This window comes from Pinus tabuliformis, chromosome J, assembly GCF_031772625.1.
Source record: "Pinus tabuliformis cultivar Carrire ecotype Pingquan chromosome J, CPIR1, whole genome shotgun sequence".
Classification (NCBI taxonomy): Eukaryota; Viridiplantae; Streptophyta; class Pinopsida; order Pinales; family Pinaceae; genus Pinus; species Pinus tabuliformis.
Window position 1 is genome coordinate 783,549,991 of NC_142295.1, and position 23,037 is coordinate 783,573,027.

Sequence of the window (23,037 nt, forward strand, 5' to 3'; positions counted from 1 at the left end):
AAAATCAATCATTTTCGAGCATGGTCAACCATGGTCCAGCATCTCATTATGATAAGGACTGTCTGAATTTGAAAATCATCCATAGTCAACCATGGTCAACCATATGTATTTAAGAGTTTTATAATATTTATTGTATGGTTTATATACCTTGGGTTTATAATATTAATCCTTTGGGTTCATAATCTCTTGTGTTTATTAGTCTCTTGGGTTTATAATAATCCCTTGAGTTTATTAATAGTATCAAGATTTATTATATTATTAATAATATCCAGTATATATTGATTTGTTATATTATTGTCATTATAATGGTTATAATTATTTTTGTATTTATAATATAATGATAATATTTTTTATATTAAATAATTATTATTGTATTTATATATTTAATATTATTATTACTATTATCCATTTACCCCTATCAACATATATCAACCACATTTAATAATGTAGTTCATATTATAGTATCAATTCATTATAGTATTTCTTGGGTTTATAGTACAAATCGAGTTGATTTGTAATACTTATCTCTTTTAAAAACAATAACTATTATTATTATTATTATTATTATTATTTCTTAATAATTATTAATAACAACATTTATTTATAATTATTAATTAATTGATCTTGTTTTATAGTGTGAATCCATTTGGTTTATAATATTTATCTCTTTATGAACAATAATTATAATAATTATTAACAATTATAATTATTATTAGTTATTAACATATTTTTAAACCTTCGCAAGAATATATCTTCATCATGTGTAATATATTACCCCAATTGAGACGGGGAATTGCACTGGTGACTTCACATCAAGGAACGCCTTAGCAGACTACCTAATCACCATCTATCCAAAACTATGTGGACAATATTAACAATTATAATTATTAATTATTAATAATTAATATTAATGACTTATTATTAATATTTAATGTTTATGAATACTAATATTTTTTATTATTAATATTAATATTATTTATATTATTTTTTATTGGTTTATTAATAGTGCATAATAATGATAATGGTGATAATATATAATTTATAAATAATTATAAAATTATTAATGTTAATATTTATAAATAAATAATAATAAATGTGTTTGAAGGTTTATGAGGATAGGTTTTGAAGATTTAGAAATCAAAAATGAATCTATGATTTTCATTTTGAATAGATATTTTGGGTCACAATCAGGATTCATCATAAGGATAATAAGAAATTTATGGTGATGATAGGGATTGATTGTGACCTAAAATGTCTACTCAAAATTAATAATGTGGATTCATTTAGATTTTTAAATCTTCAAAACTAAATATAGTTGATATATGCTTATTGACTTTTATCAACCACATTTATTAATATTGTTGTGCTAATATAATACAAAATAAACGTAAATTCAAAATTAATAATTGGATTCATTTAGATTTTAAATCTTCAAAAATAAATATAATTGATATATGCTTATTGACTTTTATCAACCACATTTATTAATATTGTTGTGCTAATATAATATAAAATAAACATAGATACAAAATTAATAATTGGATTCATTTAGAGGTTTAAATCTTCAAAAATAAATATAATTGGTATATGCTTATTGACTTTTATCAATGACATTTATTATTATTGTACTAATATAATATAAAATAAACTATTATAAAATAAACCATAGTTTATGAAAGGCGATTGTGACTCGCAAAGACTTTATATTAAAGTCTAAACCCTGGAGGCCAATCTTGTACAAGACGAAGATAAGCTGAGGCAATTAAATACGACTGTGTCGGCCATAGTTTATGAAGGGCGACTGTGACTGAGAAAAGAAGAGCGTCACATCTGATGTATTAATGACATGTGGCAGTCACCAAGTGGAGGTCTGGGCTTCTTCGAAAGGCGGGTCAGTCCGGTGCCTCGAACTGAACAGTATCTATGGCAATGGACGGAGTAGGAGTCACTGAGGGATGGCTCCTTGTTGCACGGTTTTCAGTATTGGGTGTTGCAGCGGCCAGGTTTTACTGTGGGCAGAAAGCTCCGGGCAGGTGGTCTCTCGTGGGCTTGCTTCCCGTGTTGATTTACAGTTACAATGATATCTACGAATGGGTTACGCAGATGCTTATCCTGGGCGGGGGGACTATCACATATAGGAAGGGCGCATGGACGAAATGGGTGGTGACTGCAAATCCTACTAATGTTGAGTACGTTCTGAAGATAAAGTTCCATAACTTCCCGAAGGGTGACTACTTCCCCTAGGTGTTTGGCGACGTTTACGGCGACATGAACATTTTACTTCAACAAGGAGAGACTTGGAGACAATTAAGGGCAACTGCGTCCACGATTTTTGCTGCCGCCAAAACCCGTGATGACGTTATTTAGACCACTTTGAGGTTAGTGCACCAGAGACTTATTCCACTGTTCCAACGCACCGCTAAAAATTAGAAACACGGAAACTGCTGAACACACAGCACTCCACCTCTACCGCTTTGATACCAAGTTAGAGACTGCTCTGATACCATGACAGAGACATGGAAGACTCATAGAAGAGCTTGTTCATTACATTAACAACCATGGAAATTTATACACATGGAGAGCCTTAAATTCTACAGCAATCTGCCGACTACCGCCGCTTGTTGCCAACTAACATTGATGACCCGCTGACTTCTAGAAACTACACTTTGAATAGCCGTTGTATTCTCTAGATTATTCTAGCTACTGCATTAACAGAGATAGTTGGAATTAATACCTTCCAACACTCCCCCTTAATTCCAACTATATAACAAACATACTCTTAGTACAATAAACAAGACACTATACTCTTAATTGTCATATATAACAAACATACTCTTAGTACAATAAACAAGACACTATACTCTTAATTGTCATGCCTGCTGACAACAAAACTTTTCATTTTTGACTTCTTGCTAAAGGGTCCATGCTTATGCATTAGCTGGTATAGTTTCATCTTCACCTTTCTGGGTTTCCTTATGAAATTCCTTTGCTCCTTGCTTACTTTCTTGATGTCAACAACCTCTTCTGGATCGGGATGCAATGCAAGATCCCGAACAAGGTAATCTAATTCATGTTCTCCCCATTTTCCATGAGGAACTAGCGAAGGAGTCACCAAAATGCACTCATCTTTGAACATGAGCAGCCTCCGAACATCATCCATGGTAGTATCCTCTCCAGTAGTAGTCATCTTGAAAGCAGATCCAATAAAACTTCTAACAATTGGATTATGAGAGAAGCAAGTTTTACTCTGAGTGATTTCTTCAACGACATGATCCTCAAGAACATGAGTGATTTCTTCAACAACATGATCCTCAACAACATGATCTTCAACAACATGAGTGATTTCTTCAACAACATGATTCTCAACATGACATTGTTTGTCCAAGAACTCAAAAATACTGCTAATCCCAAATCGGTTCCTGAGAAAATGATCATCGAAAGGATCATTGTCAAAAAATTCTAAAAAGATAGACATATTAGCTAGTCTTAGATTTTCCTTAAACTCTAGCCAGCGTTGACTTCAAAGTAGCACCAGGCTCGGTTCTGCCTCTTACCTCCCGACAGACTCACCACTAAGAATCTCTGCACTTAGCCCACTAGCAATGCAGCGTCCTCCAAACGCTTGTCGACGAGCAGCTTCTCACAGCCGGCTCGTTTTCACACTAGACTGGGTGACTACAGGCTTCTGTAAATAAATTAGTGATAACAGTTATCACTTCAACAAACAATTCTTTTAACACAGCGACAGATGTTGTGGTTCACAATAGGCACAAACAGGTTCACTCACAGCTCTTCCACACACAATACTGCAAACAAACAAAACTCTCACAGGTGGCTCACAATCCACCTCTCTTCCCACACAGATGGGATCTCTCTGGCCACAAACCCTTCACTACTTTGGCCAAACACATCAACTTTTACATCTACAACTCTAAAGCCGAGACTGGCTTGTCTTCAACGCAGAACCAACACAAGGATCTTCTCCTACATCAACTGTGGACTCTCCAACACAGTGGCACACGACAAGAACTTTCCATATGCTGCTTTCCCAAAGCAGCAAGAGCTCACGCTCTCTACACAACAAGATGAAACCAAATCAAAAACACTAAGCTCTCCACAATGAATGGTCTCTTCATAATTTTTCACCAGTTGGCACCTTCTGTCGCTTCTCGCACAGCAGGGTAAAACGACAGATCTCCTTTGCCATGTGGATGTACTCCACACATAACAATCGGTCAATCCTCACATCTGTCTTAGCAAGCAGAAGAGATCACTCGCACAACGTTCAATTCATCTGCCTCTGGTCCATGCAGCAACACAAATCTTGGCTTCAACTAATGTCACGCTCCACCACATGCAATAGGTTCAGGAGATCCTCTACCCAGTGCTTTATTGCACACTCAACTCAGCTTTATGATCACCTTGCTCAAGAGGCCGCAACTCATTCATGCTGCTTCCAATGTAACCACAGCAACAGGTGAAACACCAAGACGAAACCTCTGAGCGCTGATACCAAATTAGAAACACAAAAATTGTTGAACACATAGCACTCAACCCCTACCGCTTTGATATCAAATTAGAGACTACTCTAATACCATAACAGAGACATGGAAGACTCATAGAAGAGCTTGTTCATTGCATTAAAAACCATGGAAATTTTTACACACGGATAGCCGTAAATTCTACAGCAATCTGCCGACTAACGCCGCTTACTACCAACTAACATTGATGACTCGCCGACTTCTAGAAACTACACTTTGAATATCTGTTGTATTCTCTAGATTAATCTAGCTACTGCATTAACAGAGGTAGTTGGAATTAATACCTTCCAACACTAAAGAGGGCATTGTTCTTGACCTCCAGGAAGTTTTTCATCACTACACCTTCGACATCATCTCTAATTTCGCCCTTGGATTCGATCGGGTGTCCCTGAGCCTGGACCTCGCACATAATCATTTCGCAGAGGCATATGATAGAAACTATTTACAGTAAGATAAGTTATGTAACGAGTGATAAATGATTAGTTAGAAACTATTTATCGTAAGATAAGTTATGTAACGAGTGCTAAATGATTAATATTGTACTCTGTTTCTTAGAGGTTACACCCTCAAAGAGGCAAGCAAAGATTGCTTCCTATTCAAATTATCAATAAAATTTTTCTTAGTACTCTTACTACAAAATATTTTGGTTCTATTTATTTATTTTTAGTAGTTACTACTTATAAATATTTATCTACATTTTTTGTTTCAACTATCAAGTTAAATCAAAAGAGGTATTAGAATTCCTTCTTATGCCAACATGCATATAATTTTTAAAGATTTCTTTTAGGCTAAAGATGTCTTTCAACATTTTTAAACACAATGATTTATAGTTGAGGAGGTAAAACTATCACTACAATGTATACATGTAGGGATTATAAGTAGAGTCACTCAAGTGCTTTACAACTATGTTGGTACATGGAGAGTAGTGTAATATTACACAAAAATTGTATACAAACTTGATCTTACATGTGTGCTCATGTATATTGGAATCCCCTTGCGCATAGGGAACCATATTTACATAAACTTACTAGTCATCATGTTACTATAGTACACCAAGCACAACACTTAGTGATATTACACTTGCATACTAGGGAATTAGATACTATGACTCAATCTATGCTAAGTAGCTTATTTCAACATTGATCAAACATTTTAAGCAACCCCTTACAAAAACATATCAAAATCACCATACCAATGTATTATATGGTTGAAATAGTGAAAGATGGAAATGGTCCATAACTCTATCCAACACACCCACTTGAGGTGACATATTAATTCAAATGTCTAAGTTATTTGGAAGAAATCAATGATTGCCAAGATTTTAAAATAATCATAAAAATCAACTATATTATTATTATTATTATTAAAACATTAAGATGTAAGTTAAAATGTATATTCATTTAAAAAAAATGTGTAGCAAGAAAATATAATGAAATAAGAATAAGTAACAAATAGCAATAAGTAAAAAGAGTTGAATAACAATAATTTTTTATTAAATTAAAAAAAATTATAAGATAAATCCACACTTTCTATCATGATTCTTACTAAAAAAAGATTTCATAAAAATTACATCCCTTCTACCTATCTAATAATTATTGATAATTAAAGTAAAATTTTATAATGCTAATTAATTACTATTTCAGAATATATTTCTCACATTTTTCATTCTTTAAAAACTAAAAAATTATGAAAAATATTTAACAATATGATAATAGTTTCAAAACATTCAAATATTAAATATCACTGAGTGAATTCCAAAATATGATTAAAAATATTGTAAAAAGCTCCACTCTCCTTGTCCATCCATTTCATTTCTCAATTCACCTTTTCATTAATCTTTCTATGTATTCCATTTACTAATTCCTCGTTCCTATGTGCAGGTCCATTCCATTTATTAATCCCTCACTCCTCCGTGCGGGTATAGTTTCCTTGAGACAACCTTTTTCTCGTACAAAACTAAGCCCAGAACAACGATGACTCTAAGGAAATTGCGGCATGGCACCTCGGATTCTATTCTCACCATATGTCCAATACCCATTTTGTTAGAATTAATGGAGAAAGATACAGTTAGTTAAGGATAGGATTGAGACTCTAAGATTAGGTGTCAGGTCCTACTATCTAGGGAGTGGTTGAAACCACCATGATTGTGTGGAAGCCTATATTACTAGGTTGTTCTCTCGATATAATTATATGTAATGTAATAGTGCTTGGGTGTATGAGTGTTTATACACTCTCCAGGTATCTCACGTGGAGAGTCCTTTAGCTAATAAACTTAGTTTTTATCATGGTATCAGAGCTTCAGGTTGTTAATCCTGTAAGCCGAGAGGAGAGGGCAACTATAGTGAAATTGTCGCGAGCTTTCTGTGGAAAAGTGCGATGACCACCCTGTTAGACTTCCCTCATCCACTGCTTACAAATCTTTGCAGATATGTTTTGCTTTCCGGTGAAGATCTTCGCGATCTCGTGGTTGGAAAAAGCGCTGAGTGGATCAGTGGTGGCTGAAGCTGCATGGTGGCTCCCTGTCTTCCTGAGGGAGAAACGTGGATGTGAAGTGTTCAGGCTGTGATCAGGTGGAAACCAAAGGGAGCGTGAGGATTCAGATCTATAGCATAAAAGCATAGGCTCGAGTGGAGATCTGTTTCCATTTTTACACAGTGAGTGTGGTCAATAGAGGCTACGTGGCTGTGGCCAGCTAGACCTGCGTCGAGAAGGAGGCCTGATCGTTAGTGGAGGCTGACCATGGCTACATGGAGGAGATCATGGTTGTGCAAAGCAAGATCTTGACTAAGGTGCCAAGGCTGCGTGGTGAAGCTGATCGTGCTTGTGTGGACATCGAGGGTGTGCGTGGTGCGATAAGCGTGGAACAAACACGTGGTTTTTTAGAAATTGTGGCTGTTGTGGTCAGCATCGACCATGGTTAGTGCTTGACTGTGAATTTGACTGCCCAGAAGCTACAAGGTTGATTTGGGATGGTGCTCTCCCGTTTGTGTAGTAGATGCATGGTGGTTGCATATAGCTGCGGTGATTGTTGCAAGGAACGAAAGTTTACAGTCTTCTTATCTTTGGAAGCTGCATAGAGGAGATGTTGGGTGCCAAATAGACTCGAGGAAACAGCGTGGAGGATTCGCCGCTGTAGGAGGAGTGAATAGCCATTTACCTCTTGGATAAGACCAGCAACAAACCTGATGTCTTCCTCCAGTAAAGTGAGACCAAGATAGGCTGAAGGGCACTGTTGGTGAGGAGGCACAATAGTGGAGGCTGAATTAGCTGTTTGGACGATTCTGCAGATAGAGGAAGAGGCAGAGAGGAGCTCGCACCTACCTGAGGGAGGCCCTATCATTTGACAGAGTGGAGATCGATCAAGGCTCCTTGAAGGTCGATACAGGCAGTGTGGAGATCGCCACTGATTGGACTGGCATGCTGTTAATTGGAGGAGGCTGACAGAGTCAATTTCTAACTGGAGCTATACAACAAATCCTATCTCTTTACCCCAAGCAGCGTTGGTTTCATAGTTGCAGACAGAAACGTTCAAGGCCTCATCTATAGCCAGTGAAGGAGAAGAACGGACATCGTATTGGGAATCTCTCATGATAGTCCAAGCTGATGCCGAAAGGACCGAAGATGTTCCAAATATACTTCTCAAAGCCTTAAAAGACCAGGAGGATGCTTTTAAATCGTGAAACACTTTTGCATTATCAACAATTTCTCTAACATCATTGTTGGAATGTTGATTTCTCTCCATCCTCAGCGGAGGATTGCGTTTAGAATCACACTGTTGTTTGATGTTGAATAATGGTGTTGTGGCTAGTGTGAGAGCTAGACAAGGAAAAATTGTCGTGTGGACTAGAACTGTCGCCAATGAAGTTGCCCAGATGCCATTAATGGTGCATTGTATTGATTAATAGCAGTTTTTGAGTTATTCAATCGTATTGAAATCTAATATAGTTTCTTTGCTACTGCATGTTTGAGAACTGTGAAGAGGGGAGTGGTTCTTGGTAAAATTTGTAAAGAGATACACTGATATCTGTGTGCGTGGTCAAGGAACCCACATGAAGCAAGATCTACTGTCGAGCAAGATCTGCTACAGTTTTCTGCGTGGTCGGTCAAGATTTGGAATTTGGTGAGATTATTAAATGGTTAATGCCATATTTACCATCTTTTTTAGGTATGAATTATGAAATATGGGCAAATGAAATGAAAATAGTACTATGGAAGGTAAATTTACTGGATTATGTTGAAGAGGTTATTAATGATAGTGGAGATGCATCAGTATTAAGTCTTATAACATCTGCAGTAGATGACAACATTATACTCAGCATAATATATGAATATGGAGAGATTCTTAGCACAAAATTCTTATGGGATGTTTTAAAAATGAAATATTGTTTGAATGAGGGAAATGATGATAAAGATATTCCCATATTTGATTGTGAAACTGAAGATGCAATGATGGGTGATGAATGTGTGTCTGTAACTAAAACTTGTGATGATGAAAACACATCCATTATTGTAGAACCTGAAAGTTTACAAGAAGCAGAAATTAAGTTTGATGAGACTTATATACCTCATGATGAGTGGATCAATTTTATGATTGAAAACCATCTTATTGAAGAATTACTATTTGGTGAGAAGGAAGGCCTATCCTCACATACAGATCAAATGCAGAACATGCCTGCAGCAACAGAACTAAGTGAAGAGGCTGAAGGCATAACTATGACAGTAGAAAGGGATGAAATAGGGAGAGATGGAGAAATGAAAGCTCTCCTGAAGGAGCAGGAAGATAAAAGAAAATGTGGTCCTCTTTATAAATCTAACATTGTTTTTTGTGCAGATATTGGGAGGTAGGAAAAAGCAATGAAGTTTGAAGAAGAATTGAAGTTTCTTGAAGCATGGCTTGAAACACCATGTCTTTATGAAGTCAACACAGAAGTTGCATTAATGAATGGTGAAGACATCATCGCTGGCGTTCAAATGGTTGACACCATTAATAGTGAAAAGGAAAATTCTCTTATCTGGCTTGCCATAATTCTGAGAAGGGGAAGAATAAGAATTCAAGCTTTCCTTCACAGGGGAAGAAATGAGGTGAAGATACAGCACTACCTCATGGCAAAGAAAGTGAAGATAAAGTCTCATCCACAAATGAAAAAGTATGGGCTCTGCTGCAAGAAGACAAAAATGAAAGCTCTGTCTTTTACCATTGTAAGCCTAGCTGAGACTGAGATTAGGTCTTAGGTCCTACTATCTAGGGAGTGGTTGAAACCACCATGATTGTCTGAAAGCCTATATTACTAGGTTGTTCTCCTGATCTAATTGTATGTAATGTAATAGTGCTTGGGTGTATGAGTGTTTATACACTCTCCAGGTATCTCACCTGGAGAGTCGTTTAGCTAATAAACTTAGTTTTTATCACATTTAACTAGGATTTTTTTGGGTTGATAGAAGGATTTTTAATGTGTGTTAAAGAAAATATTAGACTAATTAATCTCGAACTTCAGTGCAGGAAATGAATGCAACCATATAGGAACCAATCTAATATTTTGATGTGGAAAATTCAAAAACTGGAAGAGAAGGTGATCGAAAGAAAACGAGAGGGGTACTTGCTTCTCACCGTAGAAAGCAAGACATTAAAATATAGTTATTATGGTTGAAATGTTTGGTTGAAGATTGGAGAGCTAAATTGGACCATTTACAGTGTAGCCTAAATCCTCTGTTAATAGTCTTGAATCAGTTCAAAGGTGAGCATGCATAATTTAACTGGATGCATAATGTCATCTATTTTATGTAGAATAGTGCTGAGTAGATTATGGTTTCTATCTTTCTTAATTGTAATAGCTTAACACTCGATAAGGATGACATCCTCTCCGTTCAAGTGAGAGATTGGAAAATAAGAGTTTAATTATTTTTCAACACTTCCACTAAAGTTATAGTAATTTTTTTATTAATAAAATAGGAATTTATAAAAATAATATAAGCACAAAAATATTATAAGAAATACAATAAGCTACGGTAATCTTTTTATTAATTGAATAAAATTTTATAGAAAAAATATAAGCACAAAATTATTATAAGAAATATAATTACTTGAATTGGGAATGGATGAGAAAAATAATGGAGGAGAAAAATAGGATAGTATTTACCAATTTACTCTTCAGAAAATCATTACTAAATTTGCATGGGGTGAGATTAAGTTTGGATAACAATGAGATGGTGCAAAGGAAGAATCCAGATTCAGTTTTGATAATAATGAGATAGTGCGAAGGAAGAATCCATCACAACCATTTGCTAAAGCAAGATTTATGTCTCTTTAGTTGTTGTTTGTACTTCCAGGTCGAAAATTTATGAATAAAACCTATAAAGGTTGTGGTTGTTATTGATGTCTGTAGTTTCTATGGTCCGTTACATTGTTCTAATCAGAAATGGGTCATGTTATTGGTTTAGATGAAGGGTTATTTTATTATTATTGTATTCATTTCATTAAGTTATGATTCAACAAGATTACTTAGGGTTGAAGTTAATCACCTAATTGGAAGTTAGAATCATGTGGTTTTTAAGAGATTTCAAAGAATAACATTAATTAAATTTTAAGTTTCGTTTTTTCTTTTTTTTTCTTAGTATAAGAAGTTTATTTTTAGTGTATTTTTTAAATTATTTAGGTGAAAGTTTAGTTTAATTTTTAATTTTCTTTCCATTTTTTTTTTTGAGATTTTATGTTTAAATAAACTATACATTTGATATGAACATTTTCTTGAATTTTAAGGTAACATGTCAATCTTTTAAATTTGGTTTTGGAATCCAAATGCGGAGTTTGTTTGCAGATGATATGGTTACTATTTATAAAAATACGTTATAATATTTCATTTTATGCATTTAAGATTAATTTACAATCTTAAATTTTTGCCATCAACTAAAATATGAATTAAATTAATATATAAATTAGATAATTTAGACAAATGTCATGGTAGTGCTTATTCAAGCTTCATACTAATTCTAACGTTACTGGAATCATAGATATCTTTGTAGACTGGAATCACACACATCCTTGAATGTACAAGTTTACTAGAATTGTATGTGAAGGGAATTTAAGGCTTTTACTTAAGAAAATTATAATGGTTCACCAAATTATTGATGTTTATTTTACAATATGCTTTCAATGAATCTGGTGGAAATTTTATAATTATACTCCACTGCACATTGTATAAATTATAAGAAACGGAATGTTGGAAATTTAAGAGAAAAGAACATTGATCTGTTAGAAATTTAATAGAAAAAAGCATTAGCCAGTAAGATGAAAGAGTTCAAATTAAACATTGGCCAGTAAGATGAAAGAGTTCAAATACAACATGCTATAGGGAAACCCCATTGTCCAATTGAGAGGATATTTGTTGTTTTTCACCTTGGAATCTTCTGAAAAACCAATACCTCATCCACATTTTGTTAGTCTTTGAAAAATAGTTTGGAATTTTATATCTATCCAGAACTCAAACTAAAAGGCTATGTTACAATTATAGCCATGAGTATGTTAAAAAACATTCCAAAGTTAATCTACTAAAACACACATGGAGATAAGTTGTATGTTACTTTTTACCACTTTTTGAGGCTTAAACTTTTTTATTAACATGATTTTTATGGAAATTTAATTTTTCATTTATACATGGCTTTTATTCATTTGCAAATTATATAAATTCATATATTTTAATTTTTTTACTAATTTAACATTAAACTTAACGAAAGATTTCATATAAATTTCATGTATAACAATAGTTTTATATGGTTTTAGTTCTTTTCTTAACATCGTAGAACCATCCTGTAAGAGTTTTATTCGATTTAATAAATGAAATGTTTTTTTGTTTGGAATAATAAAATATAATTTTGAGAAAGATTGTGATTTCTTATTATTTAAAATGCATATTTGAATGCATAATGGATTAAACACCCATGAGACACTACCAATTTACACATTAAGAAACCTAAATTTATGATTCATAAAAATCTCTACCAAATGCTGGGCAAAATTGACCAAGGAGAAAGGTCATTTCTTCTATTAGTTAGACTAGTGAGAGTTGTATATCTACATAGTTCTCATGTTAGGGTTCCTCTCAATCTTACACTTAAAGGAATATGTTGATAAATAAGATGTAGTGGTTATATTTATTAAATAAGGTTTTTGCAATCAATAAATATAAAATGACTTATTAAAGGAAGTCCACTAAGTAGTGCATGTAACTTCATTAATGAAAACCCATTAATTTGGTTAGGGTTTGAAACACATAAAAACTATTTATGATAAAAGAAGCTATGTATCGGGGTGCTAATTGACTAATATTGTATTGTGTTTCCTTTGGGATACATGCTCAAACAAACAAGCAAACACTGTTTTCTATTCAAATTATCATTAAAAATTTCCCTATTTTTATTACTTCAAAATATTTTTGCTCTATTTATTTATTTTCAGTAGTTACTACATATAAATATTTCTATACATTTTTGTTTCGACTGTGAAAATAAATCACAAGTAAAATTAGAATGCCTTTTATACCAACATACATTTAATTTTTTTATTTTTAAACAATTACTTTCATTTAAAAATTTGTTCCAATATTCTGAAACACAATGATTTACTGTTGAGTGAGTAAAACTATTCATAGAAAAGACACATTCACGGATTATAAGTAAGGTCAGTTGGTTGGAGCCTTTTACACCTATGTTAGTACATGGAGAGTAGTGTCTTATCAGATAGAAATTGTATACCAACTCGATTTTTATATTGAAATTCCCCTACACACCAGCAACCATGCTTACACAAATCTACTAGTCATCATGACACTATAGAACAAGAAGCACAACACTGTGCGTTATTACACTTGCATACTTGCTCCTCTATATCTGACAGTGCTCGGTACAAGTGGAGGTCTGCGGTTCTTCAAACACGGGACCAGTCCTGTGCCTCGAACAGAACAGGGCCCATGACGATAGAGTAAGTAGGAGTGAGTGAGGGATGGGTCGTTGTTGCACTGTTTTCAGTATTGGGCGTTGCATAGACCAATTTCTTTCGAGACAGAGAGACGTGGAGGCAATTGTCGATATTAAACCCTGGACGTTTCAGAGGCCAATCTCGTTCAAGACGAAGAGAAGTGAGGCAATTATATTGTTGTGCTATCATAATATAAAATGAACATCGATTCAAAATTAATAACGTGGATTCATTTAGATCTTCAAAAATATATATAGTTGATTAAATTAATAATGTGGATTCATTTAGATCTTCAAAAATAAATATATAGTTGATATATGCTTATTGACTTTCCAGAGGCCAATCTCGTTCAAGACGAAGAGAAGTGAGGCAATTATATTGTCGTGCTAATATCATATAAAATAAACATCGATTCAAAATTAATAACGTGGATTCATTTAGATCTTCAAAAAATAAATATAGTTGATTCAAAATTAATAATGTGGATTCCTTTAGATGTTCAAAAATAAATATATAGTTGATATATGCTTATTGACTTTTATTAACCACATTAATATTGCTGTGCTAATATAATATAAAATAAACCATAGTTTATGAAGGGCGACTGTGACTCCGCAACTACTTTATATTAAATCCTAAACCCTGGACCTTGCAGAGGCCAATCTCGTTCAAGACGAAGAGACGGGAGGCAATTAAATACGACTGTGTCGGCCATAGTTTATGAAGGGCGACTGTGTTAGTCCGGTGCCTCGAACTCAACAGTGTCCATGGCAATGGAGGGAGTAGGAGTCACTGAGGGATGGCTCCTTGTTGCACTGTTTTCAGTATTGGGTGTTGCAGCGGCCAGGTTTTACTGTGGGCAGAAAGCTCCGGGCAGGTGGTCTCTCGTGGGCTTGCTTCCCGTGTTGATTTACAGTTACAATGATATCTACGAATGGGTTACGCAGATGCTTATCCTGGCGGGGGGGACTATCACATATAGGAAGGGCGCATGGACGAAATGGGTGGTGACTGCAAATCCTACTAATGTTGAGTACGTTCTGAAGATAAAGTTCCATAACTTCCAGAAGGGCGACTACTTCCGCCAGGTGTTTGGCGACGTTTACGGCGACATGAACATTTTACTTCAAGAAGGAGAGACTTGGAGGCAATTAAGGGCAACTGTGTCCACGATTTTGGCTGCCGCCAAAACCCGCAACGACGTTATTCAGACCACTTTGAGGTTAGTGCACCAGACACTTATTCCACTGTTCCAGCGCGCCGCTAAAGAGGGCATTGTTCTTGACCTCCAGGAAGTTTTTCATCGCTACACTTTCGACAGCATCTCTCATTTTGCCCTCGGATTCGATCCGGCGTCCCTAAGCCTGGACCTCGCACATAATCGTTTCGCAGAGGCATATGACCGGGCCATCGATCTTTCCAGTCGTCGGTTTCTTGTGCCGGCGCTTTACTGGAAGACACTGAGATTTCTGAATTTGGGGCCGGAACGGCAGATACGTAAAGATGTAAAAGTCATAGATGACTATATCACGGAGATCTGTGCTTCGACGAGGCGAGAGATAGCGCAGAACAGTGCGAATTGTGAGGATTCTCCGGGCTTTTTGCCTCTCCTCCTACGCCTTGAGAAGGAGACGAACGGCCGCGTGTATTCTGACGACCAGTTGAGAGACACCTGCGTAAGCATCATAATGGCAGGCAGGGATACGACGGCCCCGGCGCTCGCTTGGTTCTTCTGGCTTCTGCAGCAGCACCCTCGCGTGGAAGAGAATATTTTGACGGAGCTCAAAGGCATAATAAAGCGCAGAAAACATGAAACCCAGGCAGACCACGAAGAAGCGTTTACGGTGGATGAATTAAAAGAGATGAACTATTTGCATGCGGCACTCTCAGAGTCTCTGCGACTGTACCCGTCGGCTCCAATGGAGAATTTAGTGGTTGTGAACGACGACGTGCTGCCGGATGGAACGAGGGTGAACAAGGGGTCCGGGGTGTTGTGTTTATGGTACTCCATGGCCCGAATGGAGAGCATATGGGGCGCGGATTGCCGCGATTTCAAGCCAGAACGATGGCTTCACAATGGGAAATTCAGGACCAAGTCGGAGTTCATATACCCGGTGTTCAACGAAGGCCCTCGCCGCTGCCTAGGGAAGGATGTTGCCCATCTGCAGATGAAGTGGGTCGCTTCCTCCATCATCCTGCGTTTTCGCGTGAAAGCAGTGGCCGCACATCTTGTCGTGCCAAAGTACGGGATGATGTTGCGCATGAAGCTCGGCCTTAAGGTCACAGTCGTGACGCGTTAAACAATCACGATCACTTTCACTCTTTCCGGGCTAAAAGTCACAGGTCGCCCTCCCGGCCCTCCTTCCCCCAATTTATTTTTAAGCAAGCATATTCCCTACATTATCTAAACGTACGCTGTATTGCACAATGATATGTGTAGGGTTTTCTTTGTATTATTTCTATTGAGGGTTTGACGGATGGTTTTCTTGATGATGTTTCTATTATATGCACTCAAAGACTTGGTGGAGGTGGTTTAGTTTGTGTTTTAGGTGATCAGAGTCAGAAATTGTAGTAGCTATTGTAGTTAGGGTTTTAATAATTCCATATTTTTGTTTGGGATGATTATGAGAGTTTGTGTCTAGGTATCTTTTAGTGTGATTTTTATTTCTCTACACTTGGGAGATAAGTTTTCCGTTTTATTTTTGGATAAAAGGATGTCAAGAAAGGGTAACTGGTTATCCTTTTCTATTTAAATGGTGAATTTAATGTGACTTGAGAGACTGTTAATGTGAGTTAAAAAATCTTCCAGTTTATTTTTACCATGACTCCATTTTGCAAAAACATTGTCGACAAATCTTTTCCATTCTTTTGGGGTGTAAGGAAAATATTTGAGGGATTTTTGTACATGTATATGTTAGCAATTATAGGAGATAGAGGAGATCCCATTGCTACTGCATGAGTTTGTTCACAATCTTTTCCTTTAAAGATGAAATATGTTGATTTTAGGAAAAATTTTAGGAGATTTATAGTTTTGTTATCAGGAATTGATTTCATAACGTAGATGGCTTCTTCTATCAGTATCATAGTGTATAGGGAAATAATTTCAAAACTCACCATGAGATATTCGTCTTTCATTCCAAGGTTTTTGGTCCATTGAACGAATGTTGCAAAGTCTTTTATATAAGATGAGGTGTTTCTTCCTAAGAGACTAACTTTTTAGCAAGGTATTGAGTAAGGAGGTAGGTGGGTGAACTTATGATATTGACTATATGTCTTAATGGGATACTGTCTTTATGAACTTTGGGAGCTCCGTATATTCTAGGAGTGATGGAGCTAGTAGGAGTGATTCTCTTTTTTTGTAATAGTGTCAAGAGGTGAATCTTTTATTTTCTTGGTGACCTCCCTAATGATTTTAGGGCTATGGTCCTTATCTAAAGTTTTATAGCAACCACTATTTTTTAGGTGTTCTTCCATTTTTTTGTCATATTCAGAGAAATGGAAGAACACCTAAAGATAACTTAACAAGATTTAAAAAATTGTTATTTTGTAAATGTCCAAGTTATGTAGAAGAAATCAATCTAAAGTTATGTACAATATATGTTATATATTTGTTGACTTGTTTATCCCCTCATTGTCATGTTTGCCTCTTTCTAGCTCAAGTGGGTTTATTTATGAGTCTCTATTAAGACAAGCCTTATCCATTTGTTTGTTGGCCATTATTAGTTTAGAATTGACCAATGCAACTTATAATGTTTAACTTTGAAAATTAAACACTTATTTTTCAATATTATTAAAAAAATTAATTTTCAACACACATGATATTATTTATTTAAATGACTTTATTCTTGCCCTACTTCAATGATAACTTAACAAGATTTAAAAATTTGTTACTTTGCAAATGTCTAAGTTATGTAGAAGAAATCAATCTAAACTTGTTGTGTTTCCATAGGTGTCCATTGAATCTTCTTACTAACCATCCTAAGCTAAGATTGGAAAATCACCTCCCACCCACGTAGCATATGTTACATTATATCTACTTTTAATGTGAGTTTTAATATCTTAGTTTAGTCGAAATTGATCTTTTTGTACTAGTCAAACATATTATAAATGTCTATGTAGGTGCCATTGTTATTTCCCCTTTAATACCCACCCAATTCCATCCTTCACCAATCCCATTTAGTCCACATTACGTGCCAAGTCTGACCATTAGGTTCCCCCCAACACTTGGCATTCCCATTTCCTCCCTAAGGTGCTTCCCTTTATTGTATAGCTAGTCGAGGTGTATCGACTCAAGCATCCAATATATTTTCCTTTACACCCTTCCACCATGCCCACATCCATTCACCCTGTGCCACTCTATCATTAGATCCATAGGTGTATCAACTCAAACACCCAATATATTTTCCATTACACCCTCCACCATACCCACATCCATTCACCTTGTGCCACTCTCTCATTAGATCCATTCTATCACCGCATCCATTATTGCAACAACCAATATTGTATCTGCTAAAACTACATGAGCTATAATGGTGCAAATTTAGTTGCTGCAACTACAATCTCCCCAACATCTGTCATTGCCTTAGAGAAAGTTGTCTAGCCAAGTTCTACATCTCCTGTTAGTGCATCCACTATTGAAACAACAAGTATCGCATATATCTTAGTTACATCTATTTTTATTGTAACTACATCCTCCCTAGTGTAACATCCTTCACATTACTCATTTCTTGTTAATATTAAATTATGATTGAAATTCCAACATGGAAATCTACGACTGGTTGATACGTTGATTAAGCAGATAAAATTAATTATTTAAAACTAATTAACTACCAGCTGAAGGAGGGACTACCTTAAGGATCCATAGTCTGAGGGAAGCTTGCTTGTTTACGTGCCTTGCAAGCCATAACCCAACCAAATTAAACTGTTAAGCCACCAATTGTAGGCCAATCACATTGTCTGATATATTTCATAAAGTAACATGATTTGATAGAATAATGACGAGTTGATACTCATTCATGACAAAATATTAGGGTGGTGGGGGGCACAAGATAGTGCCCATCTTCCCCCCTCTTAGATCAAAGAGACAACCAAACATAGGGGTGTTGTGGGGAAAAGTATCCAACACGGAATGACCCTATCCCACTCTAAGGGTGATAGTTCCTTAGCAACAGCTGAAGCAAAGCTATCTAAAGTTACTTCTTTATGACATGCAAGAGATGAAAGGAAGAGATCCACTTACCGATGTCTTGCGCAAATGGTCGATCCAATCTCCTCTATTTGCCGCTTGCTCCCAGCTCCAAGTCTTCTCACGGACCCAGCTACACGAGATCCTGCGAACAAGACAAGAAAGGGAAACTACAAGAAGCATGCATTCATAATTGATTCAAGGATTAGCATAAATCAAATACGCAAGTAAGACAATACACCATTGAAACACATGCGAATAGAATAACCTCAAATGCTTTATTAATATAAGGAAGTAAGGTTCAGGCGGTGATACAACCGTAAGAGGTCCAATCCAGCATCACCTTCCCGACGGAAAGAAATCTCCCCTTCACCTCCCTCAAGCAATCACCCAATACTCTCAACTGTAAACCAACAGCAATTCTTTGCACAAAATTCCGGCCTCTAGATCCCATGGGATGAGATCCTTATATAGAGTTTTGGAGTGAAGATAAGTCAGCTTGATGTGTGACTTGTTGTCCTCTTCAACTCCAGTTGTTCTTCAGTCCTTGAGTCCACTCGGAGTTTCTACCTTCCACTTGGAGTTTTAGAACCTCTTTACTCATCATTAGGCGAATCTTCTGATCCAAGTGTCATTCTGGAAGCTTCCTGGGCACTGGCACATTGAGAAAAGATTCCTCCACATGTCAAAGTACGCCCAGCGCAGGTAGCCTTTGTTGCACTTGCTATGCAGCGCAGGTACACCATAGAGCTTTTGACATTCAGCGCAGATGCTTAGTGGAGCAGCTGCTTTGATCCAAAATTGACCTGTTTTTGAGTGTTTTTCAGTGGAGAACTGATCTGTAGTGCTGTGGTTTGCTGACCTTGTTCCTCTAGGGGTAGGAACAACATGTTTAGGGACTTTGGATCCCTCAGATTATTGACATTTCATGCTCCATGATGTAAGGCACAAAAATGTCTATAACAGTTGCCCCCTAAAGTATGAGGTCGTTTATCGGGTGAAATGCTTTATTAGGAGGATCCGAAGTTCATTCAATCGTCGGGAGGTGACCTGTAACAAAATACAATACAATACATTATCTTTTCATACTTTCTTTTCATGATCTAGCTGATGCAGGCATTTCCCATGCTCAGCTTTATAAATACATTTGCTGTACATAAATAGACGATCGTCTGATAATAGACTGATAATTCTCTGCTTTTAATTATCATCCCTTTAGTAGGATGATCATCTGCTGCACATGTCTATGTTTTTATCTCCTGAATATATATCGCAGCCCGGATGGATGAAACTAGATCCGGGGTCTTCAAACTTGTCCGATCTACACTCTAGTACAAGTCGATCCATGTGAGAGTTTCTCGAAGTCGAACATGGAAAGACATCGCTTGATTACCAGTCAATAATGTAAATTGTTAACAAGCGCGAGAGGAATCACCGATAATGATGATGACCCTCAAGGTACTGCAGCACAATTCACGTGGCGTGAATATAGGATCTGACGTCGAACACCACGCAAAGTCTCCCGGTCGAAGGTCATTAATGTATACCTATCGCCGGAAGTGAGAAACTTGCCATTGAGGCATGCAAGCTTCAAAGTACTGAGGGGGTGTTCCTAGATCAACTTCTTGGATAGTGAGCTGATGTCGACAAGAAGTGATCCGTCAAAGGAGGGCCTTAATGAATCCCACATCAGTGACACGGAACGGAGCTAGTGATGATGGTGAAAACGATCTGTGAAATATGATTCAGGGTGGCGGTCATGGAAGGATGAAAGATGATGTATGGTAGTGGATGGGACCCGGTTGACACTTTCTGAATGACATCTCTTGAACATATAACGACACTGATGTGATGGATCGGTAGCATTACCCCATGTATGGATGGTATGGTGAGACCATGGTGAAGGGACCGGTGAATGATAATAACCCAACCCGATATTTACGGAGGCAAAAGTGTCATGTTCAAGAGCGACTTGCTACCATTAAGCTTTGAGGTTCTTCCCAATTTTTCCCCAGTCATTTCTGACCAGTACCTCTTTATTTTTGTCAAGCTTGAGGAGGATAACATATGCTTGTTCTATAACCTGCCCTTCGGGCAAGCCCATCGCTATGTTTTAACGAGCTTAACGATAGGGAAACTCGTTCTCGTCTAAAGACAAGTTTGTCGCTATCTAATATTTTTAACGAGCCCAGCGACAAAGACAACTCGGTCCTTTTCATCTTTAGAGAGTCTGAAAAGGGTACATAAAGTGGACTCCAGTGGTCCTTTTTCGTCATCTAATCCCTTAAGTCCGAAAAAGTATAAAACAATACAGAAGGGATGAATGTTCGATATCTTTATCGAGCCGAACTAGACAAGCGCTCGATCTTTTTGTGCAATAATCCCTCAGGTCCAAAAAGATTAAAATCTAGAGGAGGGATAGCTCTTCCGGTCCTTTTAACGAGCTGGAAGGCCAAAACTCGGCAAACTTTTCATATTTTACGAGTCAGTGAAAAGAGCTCAAAGAAGACTCGTATTTTGAGGAACGAGTGATAAACAGGGATAGCAGCAGATTCCAGGTACAGGTTGGAATTTTCCAATCACGGCAGTATTACAAGGATGGCTAAGTGAAATCACTCTTCGCAGTTGTTCCTCAAAATAGGTAAACAATCAAGTGGATGTGAATGATCGGCCAAATGAAAAGTGGAGGTGATGGTGCACAAACACGACCAAGGCTTTTATGGCTGATGAATTTACGGTGTCAAATGGTTATTTACCGGTTCATTTTCCTTAATGAGCTTGAACTCTGGGGGAAGCTTGCTCACATGCTTATGTTTATTTTTTAACAAGCATGAAGTCCGCGTTAAAACTGCTCGGATCTTGCGTTTATTTTTTAACGAGCATGAACTTTGCCAAAACTGCTCGTTTTTACCAGTCATAAAGTAGGAAGGTCTCATGGAAGATCGCTATTTTTTAAAGAGCTTCATCTCCCTACGTATTGCTCCATATCCTCTCTTTGTGCAAGCTGGGTATCGGCTAATCCTACGAGTTTAACGGGTTAGACGTACAGGTTTAAAGGGGGGACCTAAAAAACTAAAAAACAAAATAGCCGCCCGTGCTTGCATTCCAAGAGGTTTGCATGCCCCCAGGTGTAAGTCTAATTTCAAGGTCGCCCCTACTTGTCCGTCGAAAACCCTTGTTTTCAATGGGTGAGGCTTACCTCTTTCAGGTTATCCAAAGATCGTTCTGCTAATCCTTTCAAACAGAAACTTTCTTCGGCGATGTCTATCATTAGGTTACACAAAGCTGGTTACAATTTGTTGCAGCAATAGAATCTCTTTCTTTGGAGGCTGCCCCTACTTATCCTTTAAAACATTTGTTTTAATGGGTGAGGCTTGCCTTTTACCCAAAGATGGTTACTACTTGCTACCGCAAATGGATCCCCTTCTTTGGCAGAGCCTACTTATTTAGACAAAGGTGAATGACGGCGCTTCCGCCACACACTTAACTTTAACAAAAGAATCTTTTTCCAGAACAACCCCATTCCTAACTGCCCCTTCCTCTGCATGAGAGCTCTTGCCGGCTCTTCTGTTTTACGAAGATGAAGGAGGGGACGGGGTACGGACTAGTCATATTCTCCCGCGGAAATTCTACTTTACACCCAAGGTTTTCTCTGACCTCAGCAGACCAGGATGCATGCCCCCTGGGTTACGGCCCTGCTTTCCCGAATTACTCGTACTCATCAGGAAGAAGAACCGGAGGTAGAGACCTTTCTTGATCAAATAGACCATTCAGGATAGGTATGTGACTATTTGCGATGTGTGATCCCGGAAATGAAAGTTGGTCTACGAGCTTGACCATTCTTCCTTCGTGTGGAAAACACATTATTCGAAAGAGTGAGGAGACTATTGCTTCCATGCAATATATGTAGTCTCGTCCAAGGAGTAGGTTATAATCCAAGGGTCCTTGGATGACCATCAAATTCATCTTGACAGCCTTCCCTTTCAATGTAATAGGCACATTAGGTAGAATCCCTAATGGTCGACTGGTTCCTTTGTCAAAACCCGAGAGATTCCTTATCTCAAGCAAAAGCGCTGGGCAACCCAGTGCTTTCCAAGCAATAGAGGACAGGATACTCACAGATGCCCCTTCATCAATGATAGTCCCAGCCATCACCATTTTGTATATTTGGACTATAATTCTAAATGGTATACTGGCTGGTAACCGGGGTCTGCCTAGCTGGTTCCAATCAAAGGACACAACCAGGTTGCTTGGTGGTGGGACCGAATATACGGCCGGGTATGATCCTGATGATGCTCCTTCCTGCGATAAAGGAGTGGGCACATTGCCCTGATGTTCAT

At 37.1% G+C, this 23,037-nt stretch overlaps 1 pseudogene; it reads left to right on the forward strand.

The window, feature by feature from the left end:
* The first annotated feature begins 14,279 nt into the window (after positions 1-14,279).
* Positions 14,280-15,812, forward strand: LOC149229053 (cytochrome P450 86B1 pseudogene; annotated as a pseudogene).
* Positions 15,813-23,037: the final 7,225 nt, after the last annotated feature.